The sequence below is a fragment of the Ornithorhynchus anatinus genome, chromosome 20 (assembly GCF_004115215.2).
Source record: "Ornithorhynchus anatinus isolate Pmale09 chromosome 20, mOrnAna1.pri.v4, whole genome shotgun sequence".
Classification (NCBI taxonomy): Eukaryota; Metazoa; Chordata; class Mammalia; order Monotremata; family Ornithorhynchidae; genus Ornithorhynchus; species Ornithorhynchus anatinus.
Window position 1 is genome coordinate 13,586,572 of NC_041747.1, and position 20,097 is coordinate 13,606,668.

Genomic DNA, 20,097 nt, shown 5'->3' on the forward strand with positions numbered 1-20,097 from the left:
TTGTTAAAGCCTCCTTTCCCTCCTACTTAGGTTGTGAAGGCCAGAGATTGTGTCTGACCTAATTGTCTTGTATATACCCTACAGCTTGGCACACAGGAAATACTTAATATTATGATTACGATTATGATGCTCCAGGTTCACAAGTTAAACTCTGACCCAATACCTGGAGAGCTGGGATTTCGCAGTTGCAGGCCTCACAGTGGAAATCCTCCTGTTCATTCAGTCATTCCTTCACCCGTATTTATTGAGCATTTACTGTGCGCAGATCATTGTACTGTTTGGGAGAGTACAGTGCAACAATAAACGGACACATTCCCTGCCCACCACGAGTTTCCGGTCTTGAGATGGGCCTAGTCTTCCACGCACCCTGAAGCGGGAGGCCGCTGCCTCTCCTCCTGGTCACGGGGCATCTCAGGGGCTGGCTTTAGACAGAGGGCATGCCTGCCAGGCAACTGCCTCAGGGCACAACACCGAGGAGGGTGGAGGGGAGAGGCCTGATGTAGCAGAGGCAGTAGAGCGGGCACAGTGGCAAGAGGGCGTGGTTATAAATTGAAAAATACCCAGCCCGAGTTGAATGTGGCACCCGGGTGAATAGAGACATGGGAGGAAAATACAGTGGCTGGGGATTAAGGGCACAACCAGGAGTCCCCCTGGAAATCCGCTCTAATAATAATAATTGTGGTATTTGTTAAGCTGTTCTAAGCGCTGTTTTAAGCTCTGGGGTAGGTACAAGGTAGTCATGTTAGATGCAGTCCCCGTCCCATGTGAGGCTCACAGTCTTAATCCCCATTTTACAGATGAGGGAACTGAGGCACAGAAAAATGAAGTGACTTGCCCGACGTCACACAGGAAACATGGCAGAGCCGGGATTAGAACCCATGTTCTCTGACTTCTAGGCCTGTGCTCTGTCCACTAGGCCAGGAGCTTTTGAATGAAAATATTACTTTTCAAGGCAAGTGGTGTCACCTCTAGAATACCATAACGATGTTAATAATAATAATAATAATCACGGTATTTGTTAAGCACTTACTCTGTGCCAAGCACTGTTCTAAGCACTGGGGTGGATACAGATAAATCAGGTTGGACACAGTCCCTGTCCCTTGTGGGCTCACGTTCTCAATCCCCATTCCAAGGATGAGGGAACTGAGGTGCAGGGAAATCAAATGACAAGTAGACAAGTGACAGAGTGAGGATTAGAACCCATGACCTTCTGACTCCCCGGCCTGTGCTCCAGCCACTAGGCCATGCTGCTATATGGAGCAGGAATGGAAAGCAAGAATTTCCCTGGCTCAGGACAGCTGGGAGTCTGAAGCTGCTCCTGGGTGTCTCCTCTACCCTCCTACCTAGTGGCCACAAGCTAAAGCTCATTGATGTCCTTCATGTTTTTCCTACGGCGAATTATAAATCTGGGTCATTTCCTTATAATGGTGGAGCCCCTTTGGGTTGAGGCTCAATCAATCATTCAATCACCTTGCCCCCTCCTACTTCACCTTGCTACTGTCCTACTCCAACCCAGCCCACATACTTTGCTCCTCTAATGCCAACTTTCTCACTGTACCTCGATCTCATGTATCTCGCCACCAACCTCTCGGCCATGTTCTGGAACACCCTCCCTCATATCTGACAGACAATTATCTTCCCACCTTGCAAAGTCTTATTAAAGGCTCCTCTCCTCCAAGAGGCCTTCCCTGACTAAGCCCTCCTTTCTTTTTCTCCCAATCCCTTCTGTGTTGCCCTGAGTCGCTCCCTTTATTCACCCCCAGCCCCACAGGACTTATGTCCATATCTGTCATTTATTTATTTCTATTAATATCTGTCTCTCCCTCTAAACTGTATGCTCATTATGGCCAGGGAGTATGTCTGTTTATTGTTATATTGTACTCTCGCAAGCGCTTAGTACAGGGCTTTTGCACACAGTAAGCACTCAATAAATATGATCGAATGAATGCATGAAAGACACCAAGAACCTCTTCACAGCCAAAGCTCGCACTGACCTAAGAGAGGTTTTCAGCTGCAGGAGCAACAGGACATTTGTTCAGGCTGCCTTAGATGCCACTGAATGCATTTTCCTTTATGATGTAATAAACTCGAGATCGTTGCCTGGAGAGTGACAGAAAGCAACATAAGATTCATAACAGTATAACCGTCTGTGTGAAGTACATAGAATTATGGTAAGTACTCACAAGGGCATTAATGCATATCCTTATCAAGGGGGGCAAGGGGTAGTAGGATGTCTTCATCGTATCCTTCTCCAAATGTGCTCCAGGTGGCCGGGTTATCATTCAGAATTGTGGTATTTGTTAAGTGCTTATCACGTGCCACGCACCATACTAAGCACTGGGGCAGATGCAAGATCATCAGGTCAGTTTCAGCATCTGTCCCATATGGGGTTCACAAGTTTAAGGGGGGACTCATAGTAGCACTTCACACTGAAATATTTACTAAACATTACCATATTTACTTAAAGAATATATATCCTTAGGTCTTCCAGTTTTGCCTGTAGAGTTTGGGGTACACAAAGATTTTTGAGGTTAAATTTCTAATTTAGAATTAGCAGGCTCTGGTGGGAAATGGAGCCCCAGTGGATCCTGGCTCTCTTGAGAAGCAGGGTGGCCTAGTGGATAGAGCAAGGGACTGGGAGTCAGAAGGGCCTGCTTTCGAATTACAGCTCTGCCACTTGTCTGCTATGTGACATTGGCCAAGTCACTTCTCTTTGGCTCAGTTACCTCATCTGTAAAATAGGGATTAAGACTGTGTGTCCCATATGGGACAGGGACTGTAAATGACCTGATGATCTTGCATCTACCACAGTGCTTAGTACAGTGCTTGGCTAATCATAATATCAAGCACTTCCTGTGTGCCAGGCTCTGAGGTAGATACAAGATAATTAGGTCAGACAGAGTCCCTGGCCTTCATGGGGTTCACAACCCAAGTAGGAGGGAAAGTAGGCAGTGAATCCCCATTTTACAAATGGGGAAATTGAGGCACAGAAAAATGAAGTGACTTGCTCAAGGTCCCACATCGGGCAAATGGCAGTACCAGGACTAGAACCACGTCCTCTGACTCCCAAGCCCATGCTCTTGCCACTAGGCCAAGCTGCTTCTCAACCAGGTGTTGAATCCCCATTTTTACAGATAAAGAAATTGTGGCACAGAGAAGTGACGCAGCAGACAAGTGCCAGAACCATGAATCGTGTAGCACATAGGCACCTATCTTTTATACTATATTGGTGCCTCCTATCTATAGTTTATTTCAGTGTCTGTCTCAACTGCCAGGCTGTAAGCTTCCTGTTATACTCCCCAAAGTGTTCAGTACAGTGCTCTGCCTACAGTAGGGGCTCAGTAATTACTACTATTGCTGTTAATTGAACATGTTTGGAAGAGTCTTCTGGTCACACAACTATCTTTTTAGCTACAACTGTCCACATGGGTAATAATTTTATTATTTTTATGTTCTTTCCTGTAGACTGTAAGCTCCTTGTGGGCAGGGAATCACGTCTACCAACTCTGTTGTGTGTACTTTCCCAAGCACTTAGTACAATACCATAAGTACTCAATAAATAATAATAATAATTGTGATATTTGTTAAGCGCTTACTGTGTGCCATGCACTATACTAAGCGCTATGGTGGGTACAAGCAAATAAGGTTGTACCCAATCCCTGACCCACATGGGACTCACAGTCTCAATCCCCAATTTACAGATGAGGTAACTGAGGCACAGAGGAGTGAAGTGAGTTGCCCAAGGTCACACAGCAAAGTGATCAAGGCGGGATTAAAATCCATGACCTTTTGACTCCCAGGCCCATGCTCTATCCATTATGCCATGCTGCTTCTCAAAACCACTATCAATTAAATACCACTGATTGATTTCCAGCAGTAAATGACCGGCAAGAATGAGAGAGTGGGAGTGGTATAATAATAATAATAATAATAATAATAATAATAATAATAATAATGGCATTTGTTAAGCACTTACTATGTGCCAAGCACTGTGGTGGAGACAAGGTTATCAGGTTGTGGGGGGCTCACAGTCTTAATCCCCAATTTACAGATGAGGTAATTGAGGCACAGAGAAGTTAAATGACTTGCCCAAAGTCACACAGCTATCAAGTGGCAAAGCCACGATGAGAACCCACAACCTCTGACTACCAAGCAGGGGCTCTTTCCGCTAAGCCACGTGGCTTTCCCAAGTCCTTGGCTCAGGTTTTCGACCCTGAAATTTCAGCAATGGGCCTTGTCCATCTTTCTTGATAGGAAACTCCATCTGTGCCAAGCACTGTGCTAAGGGTTGAGGGTAGATGTGAGATAATTAGATCAAACCCAATCTCTGTCCCACCTGGAGCTTCCAGCATGTCACCATTAGAAGCTCCATCTTCATATTTGAAGAATAATCGATCAATATAGGGTATTTTCCGGGTGCTTACTGTGTGCAGAGACGGCACTGTACTGAACGCTAGGGAGAGTACAAAACAATAGAGTTGATAGGCACAATCCCTGCTCTCAACAAGCTTATAGTCTACAGTCTATTTCTTAAGTTATGATTATTATGGCATTTGTTAAGCGCTTACTTTGGGCCAGGCACTGTACTAAGCGCTGAGATGAATGCAAATTGGGTTAGACAGAGTCCCTGTTCCACATGGAGCTCGCAGTCTCACTCCCCATTTTACAGATGAGGTAACTGAGGCACAGAGAAGTGAAGTGACTTGCCCTAGGTCACACGAAGTAAGTCAGAAGAAAGTAATGGTGATGATGATTTGGGGCTGGTTGATCATTTCCAAATGGATTGATTTTAAATCAGAGAAGGGCTCCATTCATAAATTGGTAGGCCGGTTCATCCTTATCCTCCCAGGAGATGTTCAGATAAACAACCCGATGTGTTTCCATACATTTACCCGCGAGGCACCAGCGGGAAAATCCCCCGTGGGGAGGCAGGCTGCCCAGATGGAATAAGTCTCTCCTGAAAACACTGGCAAGAGATTGGGGCTGACGTGCCCTAGCTCCTTTCTCCCTCCCCACCATCTGTTCATGCAGCAGAGAAGAACACGGCACGTTTTCCTAATTTATTGTCGTAGACAGCTAGATAAATAAAGCTCCACCTTATCACCAGCCTAGCCAGGAAACAAAGCACCAGACCTGAAACTCTTTGTGAAGTCGGTTCTTTGCTTTTCCTCGTGGTCACCCCCTTCTCTCTCAGGGAAGAACGGCTGTGTCTCTCGGATGGTCACATTTCCTACCACCTGGGCCTTTGCCTCACTGGAAAAATCCCACATCCTCTTCCCAATCTTCCGTCTTCTGCGTGCCTTAAGGAATCTTCTGGGGCTTCCCAAAGCAGCATACAACAGCTAATTTGCAACTAAGGTGTTCGGGTCAGGATCGAGTCTCTACACGCAGTATGTGCTCAATAAGTACGATTGAATGAATGAGTGAATGAGTGAAAGGTCAGAGGATGTTAGACTTCCACCCTTGCCAGGGTGTTGGATTGAAATGCCAGGGGGAGATGTAAACATGGAAAGGCTCTGGAAAAAGAGGCGCAGCTGGATGAGGGAATTCTCCCACTCACAAGCCAGTCTCCAGCATCAAAGGCTCCCTGTGCCCAGGGAATCTTAGCACTCTATGCCAGATCAACTAAGAATAAACACCCTCAGGGTAAATTAGGTGCATAAGAAAGCGGCCCTATCACTTTCAGTACTACGGGGACATTCCATAGTCAGGGGAACAGTAATTTACTCAATGACAACAGTTAATGGAACTTCTCATATCACCTTACTCATAAGGAGTTTTCCTCCTGGGAGAGTCTGGTGCACTAATCTTTAACACTTGAAATCATTGACTTGCATTTTTTTGAGGTGCTCAAAATAATTATAAAAGAAGAAGAATGTAAATGTTATACATAAACCTATATGGGGGGAAATCATCACTGACTCCCAGTATTTCTTTTCTGTAACTAAATACCCCTCAAACACTTGTGTGGCCTTATTGGTCATTGTAGTAATTGAGTATTTTTCATTCTGTGTGTATCTAAATTCCTTAAACATGTAAAAGTGGGGCTGGGTTGATGGGATGGGATAGGACGGTAGTGTTAATTAAAATGATTAAGAGTGTAAGATGAAAATTGTGCTGATGCATATAAATGTGCTTCAGTGAATTGTCAGGGTAGTCTGAAAGAAAGAAGGGCATTGCTGGGGGGTGTCACTTCCTCCAGTTTGGTAGGCTTCCTAACTCTGCATCTAGAATAATAACTGTAGTATTTGTTAAGTGCTTACTCTGCACAACCACCATAGTAGATTCAAGACAGGCAAGTCACTCGCAGTCCCTGTTGCACATGGGGTTCAAAGAAAAGACATAATGGACCTGCAGGGTGATTAGGTATAAGAATCTTGAAGCCCAGAGAAGTGACTTGCCCAGGGTTATAAGCAGGCAAATGTTGGAGCCGGGATTAGAACCCACGTGTTTCAGGCCTCTCCTCTTTCTACCAGGCCATGCTGTTTCTCTAACACAAGCAAGGCTTTTCCCACCACAATGTATTCCCTGATCCTGCTTTTCCATTTTTTTCCAGAAAAGAAACGGAGCGACATTTTAGGCTGACTGCCTGAAAAGGAGCCAGCGGTCGAAAGGGATGCGGCAGGTAGACTGGTCCCCCCCTCACTGACCCAACTCCCTTCTATCATGTTCCACCAGTACTTTCATTCATTCAGTAGTATTTATTGAGCCCTGATTATATGCAGAGCACTGTATTAGCGTTGGGGAGAGTATGATATAACAATAAACAGACTCATTCCCTGCCCACAATGAGCTTACAGACTAGGGGGGAGACAGATGTTAATATAATGTACAGATATGTTCATAAGTGCTGTGGGGTTGGGGGGGGGGGGTGAATGAAGGGAGCAAGTCAGGGCAATGCAGAAGGGACTGGGAGAAGAAGAAAAGAGGACTTAGTCAAGAAAGGCCTCTGTGGGAAAAACTTCCAGGAACTCTCATTCCAGTGAGTTTTCCAAACACCCTTTTGCCACTAAGGGCAAAATTGGCCACCGGCCTGTTTGTAATATTGATTCTTCCCAGGCTGCTCCAACCCAGAGAACCATGGGATGGCTGGAAATGGATTTAAAAAAAAGACTTCACAATAACAATAATCATAATAATAACGGTACTTGCTAAGCACTTTGGGCTGTCCTAAGCACTGGGGTAGGTATAAATAATCAGGTTGGACACAGTTCCTCTCCCACATGGGGCTCAGACTCTTAATCCCCATTTTAAGGATGAGGTAACAGGCACAGAGAAGTTTAGTGACTTCCCCAAGGTCACACAGCAGACAAGTGCCGGGTTTAGAACCCAGGTCCTTTGGACTCCCAAGTCCATGCTCTATCCACTGGGTCATGCTCCTTCTCTGCAACTTTGCCACCAAGTTGTAAAATTCATTCTTCCCAGACTGCTCCGACCTTAGTTGGAAATAGATTAAAAAAAAAAAAAAAGACACCATGGCCTGAAATGGCCACTCCTGATTGGCTTTTGTACCTTTCCAAGATGGAAGCGCAGAAGCAGAGTGCCTACCTTTTGATTCTACTGACCCAAACCCTCTTTAACTGACACCACAGAGGGAGGTTTGGGTCAAAGGTCACAATCTTTTTGAACCACAGTGGCTTGTCATCCCCCGCAGATGTCCTCCTTTTGAGAGCCAGCCCTTGGAGTGTTGGGAAAGCTGCAGCTGAGCCCAACACTGGGCCTTAATTAATGAGCCTCTCATCTGGCAGAAATCTCAGATGCCCTCTTATCCATGTTTCCCCATCCCAGCTGATAAACACAGCCTCCACAAGCCCTGAAGTAAAGGATTCTATTTTGATCAGATTCTGGAACCCCTGCATCCCTAATGGGTTTTTGACAGAATTTCTGAGAAATAGAGCTGAGGCATCATCCTATCATTGCAGTGCTGATGCTCAACCATCAATCAGTGCTGTTTATTGAGCCCTTTCTGTTTGCAGAGCACTGTATTAAGCGCTTGGGTTATGAAACACGAACCGTTATGCTAGATTTGTGTTTCCTGAGATGAACAGTTTGACATCACCTCTCAGTCATGTATTCAACACAGAAAAATTTGATTCCATTGTTCTTCAACCACATATTTTTCGGGATGAACACAGCGTAGCTTCACTTAGATTTGTTGTGGTATAAGTGAATAGAATTCTGGGTCCAGCTCCTGGAGGAAATGATTTATGAGGTGGCAATAAATTAGGCCCTTTGGGAGAGGCATTAACTCTTTCAAGTCTCCAGGGTTGATGGAAGAAATTACTGTCACCATTCCTTCCGCCACCACTTTCTCCACCTGCAAAGCCCTCCTAAAATTATATCATTTCCAAGAGGCCTTCCCTGATTAAGACTTCATATCCCATACCTCTCTCTCCCTTCTGCATCACTTGTGCACTTGAATCTGTACCCTTTAAGTACTTAATAATAATAATTGTGGTATTTGTTAAGTGCTTATTATGTGCAAGGCACTGTACTAAGGGCTGGGGTGGTTACAAGCAAATCAGGTGGGACACAGTCCCTGTCCCACATGGGGCTCATAGTCTTAATCCTCATTTTACCAATGAGGTTTATGAGGCCCAGAGAAGTAAAGTGACTTGCCCAAGGTCACACAGCAGACAAGTGGCTGAGAAGGATTAGAGCCCAGGTCCTTCTGACTCCCAGGCTTCTGCTCTATCCACTAAGCCATGCTGCTTCTCAAGAAAGGAAAACAGTTAACCCCCAGATAAAGGAATCGAGCACAGAAGGAAATAAGCATTTTATCATCACACTCTACAGTAGAGACAATCTAAAGGAGATTCAAACTCGTGGGGAGGCTTTTGCCAAAATAGCGCTTTAGCAGGCTGAGCTATGGTATTCACCCCACCTTCAGCCCCACAGAATTTAGGTACACGTCCTTAATTTATTTTACTATCTCCCTCTCTAGACTGTAAGCTCACTCTGGGAAGGGAACATGTCTGTAGTAGACACTTAGCGCTTAGTAGAGTGCTCTGAAACACAGTAAGTGTTCACTGAATAACCATTGCTTATTAGATTGATTGGTGCCCTGTTCAAGAAAATGCTGTGATCAGTCTTTCCCTGCCTCTGGCTGGGAACTTCCTCCCTCTTCATATCTGACAAACCATCACCCTCCTGCCACCTCAGAGCCTTGATAAGAGCACATCTCTGCCAAAAGGCCTTCCCCCACTGAGCTCTAATTTCCTCTTCTCCCATTCCTTCTATGTCACCCCTGCACTTGCATTTGCTCCCTTTATTCAACCCTCCCTCAGCCCCACAGCACTTCCATATATATCATTAATTTATTGATTTATAGTAATGTCTGCCTCCCCCTCTAAACTGTAAGCTCACTGTGGACAAAGAACTTGTCCACCAGCTCTACTGTATTGTATTCTCCCAGGTGCTTAGTACAGTGCTGTGCACAAAGTAAGCGCTCAATAAATATGATTGACTGTTTATTCATTAGTCATATTTATTGAGCAAGCGCTCAATAAATATGATTGACTGTTTATTCATTAGTCATATTTATTGAGCACTTATTGTGTACAAAGCACTTGGGATAGTACAATATAACCATAAACAGATATGTTCCCTGCCCACAATGAGCTTACAGTCTAGAGAGACATGGTGCTTGTCCAATAAATTTTGTGTGCAAGGTGTGTGCAGGGCACAAGGGTGGAAGCAGGGTTGGCGAGTCTTTGGCCCAAGGTCTGGTAGAGTGAGCATCTGACTCCTTACATAGGCAAAAAAAGGTTCTTTTCTCCCAAAAAAATTCCCTTTCCAGCCACTTGGGTGGAGAGAGGGGTGGGCCGGGATGGAAAACTGAGGAGGCGAGGAGGCTTAGAGGAAGAGGGCCTTTACAAAAGAGAAGCACTGTGGTCTAGTGGACGATAATAATAATGGTGGTATTTGTTAAGTGCTTACGTGTGCCAGGCACTATACTAAACACTGGGGTAGATATGAGCAAATCGGGTTGGACATAGTCCCCGTCCCTCCTGGGGCTCACAGTCTCAACCCCCTTTTTACAGATAATCGAACTGAGGCCCAGAGAAGTGAAATGACTTGCCCAACGTCACATAGCAGACAAAGGGCAGAAGTGGGATTAGAACTCATTATCTTCTGACTCCCAGGCCTGGGCTCTAATCCACTAAGCCATGCTGCACAGGCCTGGGAGTCAGAAGGACCTGGCTTCTAATCCTAGTTCTGCCACTTGTCTGCTGCATGACCTTAGGCGAGTCACTTAACTTCTGTGAACCTCAGTTACCTCATCTGTAAAATGGAGATCAAGACTCATTCAATTCAATAGTATTTATTGAGCGCTTACTATGTGCAGAGCACTGTACTAAGCGCTTGGAATGAACAAGTCGGCAACAGATAGAGACAGTCCCTGCCGTTTGACGGGCTTACGGTCTAATCAGGGGAGACGGACAAGAACAATGGCAATAAATAGAGTCAAGGGGAAGAACATCTCGTAAAAACAATGGCAACTAAATAGAATCAAGGCGATGTACATTTCATTAACAAAATAAATAGGGTAATGGAAATATAGACAGTTGAGCGGACGAGTACAGTGCTGAGGGGATGGGAAAGGAGAGGGGGAGGAGCAGAGGGAAAGGGGGAAAAGAGGGTTTAGCTGCGGAGAGGTGAAGGGGGGGTGGTAGATGGAGTAGAGGGAGAAGAGGAGCTCAGTCTGGGAAGGCCTCTTGGAGGAGGTGAGTTTTAAGTAGGGTTTTGAAGAGGGGAAGAGAATCAGTTTGGCGGAGGTGAGGAGGGAGGGCGTTCCAGGACCGCGGGAGGACGTGGCCCAGGGGTCGACAGCGGGATAGGCGAGACCGAGGGACGGTGAGGAGGTGGGCGGTAGAAAGAGAGAAGGGAGGAGAGGTAGGAAGGGGCAAGGTGATGTAGAGCCTCGAAGCCTAGAGTGAGGAGTTTTTGTTTGGAGCGGAGGTCGATAGGCAACCACTGGAGTTGTTTAAGAAGGGGAGTGACACGCCCAGATCGTTTCTGCAGGAAGATGAGCCGGGCAGCGGAGTGAAGAATAGACTGGAGCGGGGCGAGAGAGGAGGAAGGGAGGTCAGAGAGAAGGCTGACACAGTAGTCTAGCCGGGATATAACGAGAGCCTATAATAAGACTGTGAGCCCCATGTGGGAGAGGGACTGTGTCCAACCTGATTATTTTGTATCTACCCCAGCACTTAGAACTAGTGCCTGGCTCAGAGTAAATGCTTAACAAATACCAATGGAAAAGAAAAAGAGAATATCAAAAAGGGAGGTTTGTATAGGATCAACCATTACAAACCATTACCATTATAACCATTACCATTAAAAGCCACCAAGTATTTTTTATTAAGTTTTAGGCTGTATCAGAAAGGGGAGAGTATGGATCTATATGCTTTTGGGGGGGGTGAATGCCTTTGACTTTTAAGAGGGGGAATTTATCTTGTTACTCTATGGTTTGACAAAAAATGCTAGATGGTTACTCTCCTAAGCATATATTAGGAAGATGATGAGGGATTGAAAAGGAACTGTATTTCTCATTCACCGAGGTTAACCATGTACACTATTTCTAAGCAAAGTCTTCTGAACACCTCCTAAATCTAATAGGAAAATGGCAACATTAAAGATTAGATAATAAACACGGAAGAAACTCACAGCTGGAAGTTCCATTCAATATAATATTTATAGGGATTTGTTTTGGTGACATTCCAGTGCTTCAATTCTGTGTTTAAACAAAGAGATGGTATCAGCCTGCGGCCACTCTTGAAAAGTAGCTCAGCCTCTTTTATAAGGTGCAGTTCAGACCCTAATGATGTACTTTATCTCTTTTCTACCAAACTGAGCTAATGGCCATCTCTGCCAACTACAAGGAGCCTTTGCAGTTCCAAAAGCCCTCAAATGATTGCGATTTTCAGCCTGATACCCTTGACGGGAATTAAAAGCAGTCTTTCCTTAAGGAGGTGTCATTTTATAAGGCAGAGGGCACAGAGCTCTAAATTGTAAGCTCTTTGTGGGCAAAGAACGTGTCTACCAATTCTGTTGCATCGTACTCTCTCGAGTACCCAGTGCTTTGCACGTCAATAAATACCATTGACGATGAAGCCTAAGTGTTTATGCACTGTGTTCTGCTTTGTGGGTGACTGACTCAATGTCTGGAATGAACTCAATGGACTCTCATTAAATTTTAAGCTCTTTGAGGACAGGGATCCTGTCTACCAACTCTCTTTAATAAGCACTCAATAAATTCGATTGAATGAGTACAGTGTTCTGCACACAGTAAGTGCTCAATAAATATGATTGAATGAATGAATGGAATACCATTGAATGAATTATTTATTGATTGAGAAGGAAGAAGAGGAGGAGGGGAAAAGGAAGGAGAGAAGAAACAGAAGGAGAGGATGAAAGAGAGAGGAGGAAGGGGGGTGGAGGAAAAGAGAAGAAGAGGGAGGAAGAGAAGGAGGATGAGGAGGAAGAGAAGGGAGAGAAGGAGGATGAGGAGGAAGGGAAAGTGGAGGAAGAGGAGGGAGGTAAGAAGGGGAGAAAGGAGGGAGGTAAGAAGGGGAGGGAAGGAACCCCAAAATCCAAACTACTGCAACTCTTTCTAAGTTGTTAAAAAAGAAAAGAAATTGCCCTTGCTTCATTATGCATTGTTTCTGCTGTTGCTGGTTCGCCCTGAGACATCGCCACAAAGGATTTTACTGGTTATCTGATTGTCATCCTATCTAACATGTTCTGGCTGATGATAGTTTAAATGGGATTTAATTGGTAACATATTGTCAACTGAATTAAGTGCCATATGATACCGATTTAAACCACGGTAATTTTTCCATAAAGAAAAATCTGTCAGCAGACTACAACCCAGAAACAGCAATAAATCAAATTGTCATGTTTATTAGTTATTGCAGGAATCTAGTTGTCTTGTATTCATTATAGTTGCTTTTTTAGCACCTATAAAAGCTATAAAGAAGAATATTGGAGCTAGGTGCTTTTTAATAGGCTTGTGTTTGCATGCAGACACCCACTGGTTTTTTAATCATGTGAAAAACACAGCACTGTATAAAAGAAAAACATATCTTATTATCATATGTTGTGTTTTAGGAATAATCAAAACTATTTTTGCAAAGCTGTGTTTTACAACACTGCCACCGAGAACCTCTATCATTTGTGGTTTTTTCCTTTCAACTTTCTACTGCTAAATGTAGTGTTGGCTGCTTTCCTGAGCCTTTTTTTAAGTTAAATATAGAGCCGCACTTCTAATTCTGTTCTTTACATTGAAAAAAATATGCTGGGAGTTTAGGGAACTGGAAATCTGGATAAGTAGGATTATCAAAAATTATTATTCATTTTAAGGTTGAGGTGTTCTTACATAGATCAGGTTAAGCACACCTAGGTCAGCAGGTCCAAGTACAAAATCTGATGTTCCAATTTTCCGGGATAAGTGACTGTGGGGAATACCACCTTCAGACTCTGCCCTGGCCCTGTCTTTTCTGAACAGGATGGTTATGGAAGAGGGGAACTTAATTGCTGCAGTATCACATCACTGCCTCTTGAAACCTCTACAATCAATCACTGATACCTTTTGTGTGCTTACTGTGTGCAGAGCACTCTATTAAGTTGGTAGACATGTTCCCTGCCCACAAGGAATCAAGAAGGGGAGACAGACATTGAAATACATTTCGTATATGTACCTAGTGTTGTGGGGTTGAGGGTCGGGGACATATCACTGAAACCTGACTCTCCCTAGACAACACGGTCTCCCCTGCCGCTCCCTCTAGAAAGGGCCTCATCTTCACCCTCTCCCCCAAACTCGCTCGGAAAGGGGAAGGAGTCAGCTTCATTCTAGCTCCACAACGTCGCACCATTCCACCTCCTCCATCCCTTTCTTTCCCTTCCTTCAAAACCCATATTATTCACCTCTACCATCCACTCCAGATGCTAGTTACAATCATCCACCACCCTCCAGGCCCCACCACCAACATTTTGCACCATTTTGATCCCTTTCTCACATTCCTCTCTTTCTCCAACTCTACACTGATCCTTGGGGCTTCAATATCCACATAGATGTTCCTCACAATTATTCCACTGCCTGTTTTCTATCACTCCTCAACTCCATTGACCTCCTGCTCCACCCCAGCTCACCAACTTGGACACACGCTTGATCTCATCATCTATCCAATGCTTAGTACAGTGCTTGGCATACAGTAAGCGCTTAACAAATACCGTTATTATTATTACCCTCAACTCTGAAATCCCTCTGACCACAACCTCCTCACCTGCCTTCTCCCCGCAAACCTAACCTGTTCCCCCACCTTCTTCAGTTCTCCCATCTTTTCCAGCACTATCTCAAGAGATCTGCTTTCTCTCAAAATCCACCTGCTCCACCTGCACCTACGACCTCATTCTTTCGCACCGTATCAAAGCACTTGCCCCCTCCAATCTTCCCTCCCTGACTGCTACCTTCAACTGTTCACTCTCTAATGGCTTCTTCCCCACTGTTTTCAAACATGCCCATGTCTCCCCTATCCTAAAAAAAAAAAGCTTTCCCGTGATCCCACCTCTCCCTCCAGTTACTACCCCATCTTCCTCCTACCATATCTCTCCAAACTCCTTGAGTGAATCATCTACAGCCACCGTTTCAGGTTCCTCTTCTCCAATTCTCTCCTTGACCCCCTCCAATTGGCCTTCCATCTCCTTCATTCCATAGAAACCACCCTCTCAAAGGTCACCAATGCTCTCCTTCTTGCCAAATCCAAAGGCCTCTACTAACATACTAATCCTCCTCGACCTCTTAACGGTCTTCAACATTGTCAACCAACCCCTTCACCTGGAAACATTATCCAACCTCGGGTTCACTGACACTATTCTCTCCTGGTTCTCCTCCTATCTCTCTGGCCACTCATTCTCAGTTTCTTTCGTGGACCCCTCCTCTGCCTCCCACCTGCTAGCTAACTGGTGGCAGGGCGGGGGGATGTCCCTCAAGGTTCAGTTCTGGGTTCCCTTCTATTCTGCATCGGAGAACTCATTCACTCCCATGACTTCATCTACCATCTCTTTGTGGATTATTCCCAAACCTACATCTCCAACCCTGATCTTTCTCCCTCTTTGTAGTCTCACATTTCCTCCTGCCTTTAACGCATCTCCACTTGGATGCTCCACTGACACCTCAAACTTAATATGTCCAAGACAGAACTCCTTATCTTCACACCCAAATCCTGTCCTCCCTCTGATTTTCCCATCACTGTAGACAGCACCACCATCCTTGCTGTAAAGCCCATAACCTTGGCATTATTCTCTACTCATCTCTCTCATTCAGCCCACATTTTTGATCTGTCAGTAAATCTGTCGGTTAGACCTTCACAACATCACTAAAAGCCACCGTTACGTCTCCATCCAAACTACCACATTCATCCAAACACTTATCCTATCCTGCTTTGATTACTGTATCGGCCTCCTTGCTGACCTCCCTGCCTCCTCTCTGTCCCCACTCCAGTCCACACTTCACTCTGCTGCCCGATCAGTTTTCTTTAGAAACATTCAGTACATGTTTCCTCACTCCTCAAAAACCTCCCGTGGTTGCCTATATACCTCTGCCTCAAACAGAAACTCCTTACCATCAACTTTAAAACATTCAATCACTTTGCCCCCTCCTAACTCACCTCGCTCCTCTCCTACTACAACTCAGCCCTCACACTTTGCTCCTCTAATGCCAACCTTCTCACTGTACCTCAATCTCATCTATCTTGACACTGACCTCTCACCAATGTCCGGCCTCTGACCTGGAATGCCCTCCCTCTTCATAAACAACAACCAATTTCTCTCCCCCTTCTTCAAAGTCTTATTGAAGGCACATCTCCTCCAAGAGGCCGTCCCTAATTCCTCTTTTCTTCTTCTCCCTTCTTTGTTGTTACCCTGATTTGCTTCCTTTAGCCACTCCACCCTCAGCCCCACAGCACTTATGTATATATCTGTCATTTATTTACTTATAATAATGTCTGTTTCCCCCTCTAGACTGTAAGCTCGTTGTGAGCAGGGAATGTGTCTACCAAATCTGTTATTTTTGTACTCAAGCGCTTAGTACAGTGTGCTGCCTACCATAAGTGCTCAATAAATACCACTAATTGATTAAGCAATATAAGACAAGGACAATTATAGGCAAAGTTAAAGCAACAGAACTAAAGATAAAAAACAAAGTTCTGTGGCTAGAGAAGCAGAGGTATAGGCTGACAGAGCATGGGTCTGGGAGTCAGAAGAACCTGTGTTCTAATCCCTGCTCCTCCACTTTTCTGCTGTGTGACCTTGGGCAAAACATTTAACTTCTCCGTGCCTCAGTTACCTCATTAGGCACAGGGATTGTGTCCAATTTGATTACCTCGTATCCACCCCAGTGCTTAGTACAGTGGCTGGTATATAGTAAGTGCTTAACAAAGACCACAATTATTATTATTATGCTTCAGAGTCCAACAGTCACAGCCACAGCCCCAGTGACCACTTTGGGGAGATTCCACAGCTGGCTCAGAGTATCAACGGTCAAAACTTGTTGGGGGCAAAGTAGGGGAGGGGGAAGAGGAACCTTAACCTGGTGCTACTTCTGTCCGCCCCTCCCAGCCCCCTATAAGACACACCACACCACACAAGACCACCACAACCACATACTCCCACACACTCATCATGCACCTGCACCTGCAAATATGTATAGAACACCCACAACAAAGGCAACCCAAACAAACATGCACCATGCCTACTCCAAAACACAAACATATGTTCACACGCATGCCAACCCCATATACAATGAAACCACACGTGTACACACACACAAACAAAGCAACACAAGGATGACACATTCATGAAATCTCACCCTTCTCTGGGGCTTATGAAAATGCCAAGTACTGTCTTGTTAATGGAAGTCATTTTGCCTCACAGGCATATCACAAAGTTTGTGGGTCCAGGGGCGGGTGGGAAGGGGAAGTAGCTTCCGTGTCTCAGCACAATAGACACCCGCAGCAACCAAGGAAGAGCTAAGCTTTGCAAATTGAGTTAAAAATGATGCCTCCTGAGTTACTCTCCCCTTAGGTGACAGCATTCTACAGCAGACGTCCATCATCAAGCAGAAAAATCGCTGCACAACGCCTACTGCAATTCATGAACATGACATAAAGTGAATGCTGCCGTAGCAATATCATGTTTATGGTCAGTAAAAAATGGAGAAGCCAGAGACGTGCACATAATTACCGGGAAACTCACTTGTACGCTACTGCCATTTACCAAAGAAGAAGTTGCCCGCAAGTGAATTTGCATACAAATGAGTTGCTGACTGAACAATAACTGGACAGTGATCAGACTTCACGTTCCTATTATGAAGGCCCTTTGGTATCCAAAAATACATTTATACAATCAGCACTCTAGTCTTGAAAGCTAATCGCCACCAAAATAAATTCAAAGAGCCTGCTGAGCTTTACAATGGGGGATACATTCATGATAAAACTGTCCCTGAATGTCTAGGGTAAGAGCAGGAGTAGGAGAAGAAGTAGGAGTATTTATTAAGTGCTTACTTTGTGCAGAGAGCACTATCTGGGTGCTGGGAAATAAACCCATGTCTGAAACTTAGAACCGGTGTTGGAAGTTGGGTAACAGACACATTAGGTAAAGTGAACGAAGATACAAAAGACAAAGATGACGATAAGGGTGAAAAGTGATTCTGGATAATGCTAAAGTCCTCGTGTCTATCACAGTATTGGAGCTAAAACTTGTTAAGGAATATTGAATCAATTTCTCAGTAGTATTTACAGACCTCCTGTTTTGGGGGATTTTTTTTTTTTACTGGCATTTGTTAATCGCTTACTGTGTGTCAAGCACTGTTCTAAGCACTGGAACAGATACAAATTTATCAGGTTGGACATGGTCCCTGTCCCACACAGGGCTCAGAGTCTAAGTTGGAGGGTGGAGGATTTAATCCTCATTTTTTGGATGAGGTAAATGAGGAACAGAGAATAATAATAATTAATAATTATGGTATTTGTTAAGCACTTAATATGTGCCAGGCACTGTACTAAACGCTAGGGTGGAGACAAGCAAATTGGGTTGGACACTGTCCCTGGCCCATGTGGGTCTGACAGTCTCACTCCCCATTTCACAGATGAAGTAATTGAGGCCCAGAGAAGTCTTGCCCAAGGGCCATCAGCAAGCAGTTGGCAGAGCCTTGATTAAAACTAACTCCCAAACCTCTGCTCTTTCCACTAGGCCATACTGCTTCCCCTGTGTTCACAGCACACACGCCTTGAGAGAGTTAAAAAAATCAATCGCATTTATTGAGCATTTACTGTGTGCAGAGCACTGTACTAAGTGCTTGGAAGCGTCTGATATAACAATAATAACAGCCACATTCCCTGCCCACAGTGAGCTTGCATTCTAGAGTCTAAAAGACCCCAACCTATGCCCTTAAGAGGGAAGATAGGCACAAAATAAAATACAGATAGGAAGAAGAGAACAAAATAATATGAATACGGATAAGTGCTTAAATAGTACAGTATGTAAGTTGATAGGTACATAAGTGCATAAATGTGGAGGGGTCAAAAAGGTTCTGTAGTAGTCATTGGGAAGAAGAAGAATTAATTCGGGAAGGCTTCCTGAAGGACATGTGATTTCAAATTGGCTTTGAGGTTGGGAAGAGCTATGGTCTGCAGATGTGAAGGGGGAGGAGTTCCAGGCAGGAGAGAGAGTGTGATCAAGGGGTTGGAGGAGAGGGAGATGATGATAATAATAACAATTATTACTATAATAATTATGCACTTAGTCCCCTCTCAGGGTCACACCTGGAGAGTTTTCAGTCCTCTATCAGTCTCAACTAAGGGAGAGTCAAGCAGGGCATACCCATTCCATTCCTAGCTTGGCTAGCCAACGGAAGGCCATCTGCTACAAATCAAACAAGTCAAAAACTCACCTGGGGTGGGCAGCAGCGGCACGGGAGAGAGTCGAGGGTGGAAACTCAAGTTTTCTGTGCGGAAGGAGGCAGTCGTAAACCACTTCCAGATTTTTACCAAGAAAATTCTATGGATCCACTGCCAGAACGATTGCTGATGGAGAGCGGGGCGTTCTGGGAGAAATGTGTCCATGGCGTTGCTATGGGTCAGGGATGACTCGACGGCATAAGACAAGACAAGAAGTACTTAGTATATGTCAGGCGGTGTACTAAACTCTGGAGTAGATACAGTATAAGTAGATTGGACGAATTCGCTATAGGGAGTAGATTGACTTGGGAAGTGGGGTGTGTAAAGCAAAGCAGGGAAGCAGCATGGCTTAGTGGAAAGAACCCAGGCCCGGGAGTGACAGGATCTGGATTCTAATCCCAGTTTTACCACTTATTTGACTGTGTGACCTTGGGCCATTCATTTAACTTCACTCTGCCTCAGTTACCTCATCTGAAAAGTGGGGATTAAGACTATGAGTCCCATGTGGGACAGGGACTGTGACTACCCGATTATCTCACATCTACCCCAGCGCTTAGTACAGTGTCTGGCAAATAGTAAGTGCTTAACAAATACCATTAAAAAAAGGGAGAGGATTCTGAGAAATCTGGCCTCTGTTCTTGGGGCCAAGACGAATCAGCATGAGGCAGCTGCACTAAAACCAGAAAGCAAATAGCCATTTGCTTAAGAGGAGCCCCAGGGCCAAGCAAGACCCTCCCATTTGCCATAGGAGCAGAGGCATCATCTCAGACCTCAGCCAGACAGGGAAAATGGCTCCTTCCAGGGAGGAGGGACAGAGGGGGAACAGATGGGAATTAACCAAAGGACAATGATAATAATAATAGTAATAATGATTATTAAGCTGAGTGCTTACTCTTCCAAGCACGGTTCTAAGCGCTGGGGTAGATACAAGCTAGTCAACTTGGACACAGTCCCTGTCGCACTTAGGACTCACATTCTTAATCCCCATTTTACAGATGAGGTAACTGAGGCCCAGAGAAGCAGCATGGTGTAGTAGAGAGAGAATGGGCCTGGGAGTCGGAAGATCATGGGTTCTAATCCCGGCTCTTCTGCTTGTCCGCTGTGTGACCTTAGGCAAGTCACTTAACTTCTCTGGGCCTCA

At 44.9% G+C, this 20,097-nt stretch overlaps 1 protein-coding gene and 1 long non-coding RNA gene across 2 annotated transcripts in view; one reads left to right on the forward strand and one right to left on the reverse strand.

The window, feature by feature from the left end:
* Nucleotides 1-1,964: 1,964 nt before the first annotated feature.
* Nucleotides 1,965-20,097, reverse strand: part of LONRF2 (LON peptidase N-terminal domain and ring finger 2) — a 91,646-nt gene continuing 73,513 nt past the window's right edge. Inside the window, exon 13 of the transcript XR_005661162.1 lies at nucleotides 1,965-2,100. The gene's annotated coding sequence lies outside the window, so the exon portion shown is untranslated. The remainder of the gene's footprint in view (nucleotides 2,101-20,097) is intronic.
* LOC114805867 lies at nucleotides 2,092-17,467 on the forward strand. Its single transcript, XR_003753930.2, has 3 exons — nucleotides 2,092-2,171; nucleotides 6,557-6,625; nucleotides 17,083-17,467. It is a non-coding gene; the product is annotated as an uncharacterized LOC114805867 (long non-coding RNA).